At 56.9% G+C, this 5,000-nt stretch overlaps 2 non-coding genes and 1 pseudogene across 2 annotated transcripts; all 3 read right to left on the bottom strand.

Annotated features, from left to right (window-relative positions):
• The window catches only part of LOC144419801 (large subunit ribosomal RNA), a 3,695-nt pseudogene extending 3,014 nt beyond the window's left edge, over positions 1 to 681 (bottom strand).
• Positions 682 to 969: 288 nt separating this feature from the next.
• LOC144419799 (5.8S ribosomal RNA) lies at positions 970 to 1,123 on the bottom strand. Its single transcript, XR_013474270.1, has one exon. It is a non-coding gene; the product is annotated as a 5.8S ribosomal RNA (ribosomal RNA).
• A 298-nt stretch (positions 1,124 to 1,421) lies between these two features.
• LOC144419806 (small subunit ribosomal RNA) lies at positions 1,422 to 3,231 on the bottom strand. The gene has a single exon (XR_013474274.1). It is a non-coding gene; the product is annotated as a small subunit ribosomal RNA (ribosomal RNA).
• Positions 3,232 to 5,000: the final 1,769 nt, after the last annotated feature.

Genomic DNA, 5,000 nt, shown 5'->3' with positions numbered 1-5,000 from the left:
GCGCGCGGCATCCTTTCCTCGATCCGCCGCCGGGCCGCACCGCCCGCGCGCTGTAACACCCCCGCCGGAGCGGAGGCCACCTTCGCGCGGGGACTTAGACCGACGGCAAACCGGTCGTGACCCGCGCCGGTCGCTAGTGCGCTGAGACGGTGCGCGAGCCGACTCGGCAGCGGCGCCTTAAGCGTCCGCGAACCGAGACGGCGCGCCCCCGCACCCAACTGAAAGCGAGCCGGCGACCTGACGGGCCCTCCCGTTTGCCTCTCAACGGTTTCACGTACTCTTGAACTCTCTCTTCAAAGTGCTTTTCAACTTTCCCTCACGGTACTTGTCCGCTATCGGTCTCGCGACCGTATTTAGTCTTAGGTGGAGTTTACCACCCGCTTTGGGCTGCATTCCCAAACAACCCGACTCCGAGAAGACCCGAAGCGGCCAAGGCAAGCGCCCCTATGGGCCTAACACCCGCCGTGGGACGAGGCCTCGATCAGAAGGACACCGGCGCTCGCCGTCAGCCGCACTGGGACTTCCGTACGTCACAACTCGGCGCGCTCGAAAAGCGCGCAGATTCGACGCTGGACTCTTCCCGGTTCACTCGCCGTTACTCAGGGAATCCCTGTTGGTTTCTTTTCCTCCGCTTAATAATATGCTTAAATTCAGCGGGTGCTCTCGCCTGAACTCAGGTCGTATGTGTCAAGCGGGCCGTTTCTTACACGGCCCGCTGGCATCGCAAGTCGTCGCCGCCGGCGCCGACCGAGCGCGTACCGTCGCCGCCTTGGCCCACGGTCGGTCTTGATCTCGTGACCGGACCGACCGACCTGGACCCGCCCCTCGAACGTAGTTGAACACGTCGAGGGGCCGGCGGTGTACGGGACACGCGGTCGCGCCGAGAAAGCTCGGCGACCGCTTCAACTTGGGGCGACGCCCGGCCGTCTTCGCAGAGGCCAGGCGACGGCCCTCGGGTGAGGACGAACGCGACCCTGAGGCAGACGCGGTCCCGGGATTGACCCGAGACCGCAATTCGCGTTCAGAAGGTCGACGTTCAATGTGTTCTGCAATTCACATTACTTCTCGCACTTGGCTGCGTCCTTCATCGACTCGCGAGCCGAGTGATCCACCGTTAAGAGTCGTCCTCGACGTTTCGCCCGGCGCCGAAGCGCGCGGACGTCACACTGTGGGATCGACCACAAAACCACCACCGACAACAACTGCACAAAAACACCAACAAACGGCGCCGAGCGACCGCCGGGCTGGGCCGGCGGCACATCGAGCGCGGTGCCCAGAAGCCACCATCGCACTCGGCTGCCTTGCTATGCCAACGTGTTACGCGTGTCGCACGGGGCGGAACCCCGATTGACGGCCGCCCTCTCGGCGGCACCCAAAGACAATTCAGTGCGCGGTCGGCCGGGGCCTACCACCACCTTCGGTAATGATCCTTCCGCAGGTTCACCTACGGAAACCTTGTTACGACTTTTACTTCCTCTAAATGATCAAGTTTGATCGTCTTCTCGACACGCCGACGCGGCCGTTGCCAGCCGCGACGGGGCCGATCCAAGGATCTCACTAAACCATTCAATCGGTAGTAGCGACGGGCGGTGTGTACAAAGGGCAGGGACGTAATCAACGCAAGTTGATGACTTGCGCTTACTGGGAATTCCTCGTTCAAGGGAAACAATTGCAAGTCCCTATCCCAATCACGAATGAGGTTCAACGGGTTACCCGGACCTTTCGGCCTAGGTTAGACACTCGCTGCTTCACTCAGTGTAGCGCGCGTGCGGCCCCGGACATCTAAGGGCATCACAGACCTGTTATTGCTCAATCTCGTGTGGCTAAACGCCACTAGTCCCTCTAAGAAGTTAGACGCCGACCGAGAAGGTCGCGTAACTATTTAGCATGCCAGAGTCTCGTTCGTTATCGGAATTAACCAGACAAATCGCTCCACCAACTAAGAACGGCCATGCACCACCACCCACAGAATCAAGAAAGAGCTCTCAATCTGTCAATCCTACCTGTGTCCGGGCCGGGTGAGTTTCCCCGTGTTGAGTCAAATTAAGCCGCAGGCTCCACTCCTGGTGGTGCCCTTCCGTCAATTCCTTTAAGTTTCAGCTTTGCAACCATACTTCCCCCGGAACCCAAAGACTTTGGTTTCCCGGAAGCTGCCGGAAAGGTCGTCATGGTAACGCCTCCCGATCGCTAGTTGGCATCGTTTATAGTCAGAACTAGGACGGTATCTGATCGTCTTCGAACCTCTGACTTTCGCTCTTGATTAAAGAAAACATTCTTGGCGAATGCTTTCGCAGTAGTTCGTCTTCCGCCGATCCAAGAATTTCACCTCTAACGGCAGAGTACGGACGCCCCCGTCTGTCCCTCTTAATCATTACCTCGTGCTCCGAAAACCAACAAAATAGAACCGAGGTCCTATTCCATTATTCCATGCAACACTATGCAGGCGAACAGCCTGCTTTGAACACTCTAATTTTTTCAAAGTAAACTTATCGGCCACCGCCGACACTCAGTCAAGAGCACCGACGGAGAACCGAAGGTGAGGCGAACGCAACCAGTGACACGCCTTGCGACGGACCGGCGGCGCTCGCCCAAAATCCAACTACGAGCTTTTCAACCGCAACAACTTTAGCATACACTGTTGGAGCTGGAATTACCGCGGCTGCTGGCACCAGACTTGCCCTCCAATGGATACTCGTTAAGAGTTTTAGGATGTACTCATTCCAATTACAGGGCCTCGTTAGAGTCCTGTATTGTTATTTTTCGTCACTACCTCCCCGTGTCGGGAATGGGTAATTTGCGCGCCTGCTGCCTTCCTTGGATGTGGTAGCCGTTTCTCAGGCTCCCTCTCCGGAATCGAACCCTGATTCCCCGTTACCCGTTATCACAAAGGTAGGCACGTAGCGTACCTTCGACAGTTGATAGGGCAGACACTTGAATGATACGTCGTCGGTGCAGAGACCGTACGATCCGCGTGGTTATCCAGAGTCATCAAACGTCACAGGACGAACCCGGTCGGTTTTGATCTGATAAAAGCGCGCCTCCCGAAGTCGGCGCTTAATGCATGTATTAGCTCTAGAATTACCACAGTTATCCACTTCGCTTACGAGACCAAATAAACCAAGACTGATTTAATGAGCCATTCGCAGTTTCGCTTTACGAGAACTCGTACTTGCACCTGCATGGCTTAATCTTTGAGACAAGCATATCACTACTGGCAGGATCAACCAGATAGCTGCGACAGCTGCGCTCGGCCCTTGCTGGGCCGCCCGGCGCGTGCTCGTCGCATTCGTTTAAGACCGAGGCGATCGCCTGCGGCCGTACTCAGCTTCGACAGTCGCTGGCCGCGACGTCCACGCCCTCGCCGGCAGTGCCAGGCGGAGCGATTTGCGTTTTTTCTTTGCTCGCCCTCTCTCGGGCTCGATCCATTCAGTTTCGCACAAACAAGAGCTCTGCCGGCCGCCTGCAGCGGTGCCTAAAACCCGGGCATAACAATGCGACCGTTCTGCTAGGCCGACAAGCGCTCAAGCCAGACGCTCGATCGAACGCCCCCTACATATTAGTCGAGACAACGGCTCGCTCATTAGCATCGCGTTTGTACTTTAACTTTTTTTGGCTCGGCTTCTTTCGACGCCGATGCCGGCGACGCAGCACTCTCTCGCCCGCCAGCCACCGAGAAAAGGTTGCGCTCCGCCCGGCCCCGCACCGCTCTTTCTTGGCTCATTCGAAATTACTGTCTTTCGCTCTGACATGCCTTACCTAGGGTTAGGTTAGTATGCTTGCACGTTTGTACTTTAACTTTTTTCGGCTCGGCTTCTTTCGACGCCGATGCCGGCGACGCAGCACTCTCTCGCCCGCCAGCCACCGAGAAAAGGGTGCGCTCCGCCCGGCCCCGCACCGCTCTTTCTTGGCTCATTCGAAATTACTGTCTTTCGCTCTGACATGCCTTACCTAGGGTTAGGTTAGTATGCTTGCACGTTTGTACTTTAACTTTTTTCGGCTCGGCTTCTTTCGACGCCGATGCCGGCGACGCAGCACTCTCTCGCCCGCCAGCCACCGAGAAAAGGGTGCGCTCCGACCGGCCCCGCACCGCTCTTTCTTGGCTCATTCGAAATTACTGTCTTTCGCTCTGACATGCCTTACCTAGGGTTAGGCTAGTATGCTTGCACGTTTGTACTTTAACTTTTTCCGGCTCGGCTTCTTTCGACGCCGATGCCGGCGACGCAGCACTCTCTCGCCCGCCAGCCACCGAGAAAAGGGTGCGCTCCGACCGGCCCCGCACCGCTCTTTCTTGGCTCATTCGAAATTACTGTCTTTCGCTCTGACATGCCTTACCTAGGGTTAGGTTAGTATGCTTGCACGTTTGTACTTTAACTTTTTTCGGCTCGGCTTCTTTCGACGCCGATGCCGGCGACGCAGCACTCTCTCGCCCGCCAGCCACCGAGAAAAGGGTGCGCTCCGACCGGCCCCGCACCGCTCTTTCTTGGCTCATTCGAGTTTACTGTCTTTCGCTCTGACATGCCTTACCTAGGGTTAGGCTAGTATGCTTGCACGTTTGTACTTTAACTTTTTTCGGCTCGGCTTCTTTCGACGCCGATGCCGGCGACGCAGCACTCTCTCGCCCGCCAGCCACCGAGAAAAGGGTGCGCTCCGACCGGCCCCGCACCGCTCTTTCTTGGCTCATTCGAGTTTACTGTCTTTCGCTCTAACATACCTTACCTAGGGTTAGGTTAGTATGCTTGCACGTGCGGTCTCTTGAACTTTTTTGGTTTGGTTAGTTTGTACCTGGTCGTATTGCGAAATTGTGCGATCCAATGGGCGGCGGCGACGCCCCCTTTTCGTATTGCGAAATGACACGTGAGCTTCGTCGCGGATGAGTGAGTAACGGCCAATCACGTGTCAACAATCGGCGCGAATCCAGCCAAGCGAGCGAGCGGTAATCACGTGGAAGATTTTGAAACGGGGCTCGAGCCAATGGAGGGCGACGACGCCCCCTTTTCGTA

Source organism: Styela clava, unplaced genomic scaffold (assembly GCF_964204865.1).
Source record: "Styela clava unplaced genomic scaffold, kaStyClav1.hap1.2 HAP1_SCAFFOLD_274, whole genome shotgun sequence".
Classification (NCBI taxonomy): domain Eukaryota; kingdom Metazoa; phylum Chordata; class Ascidiacea; order Stolidobranchia; family Styelidae; genus Styela; species Styela clava.
This window is presented reverse-complemented; position numbering and strand designations above follow the sequence as displayed.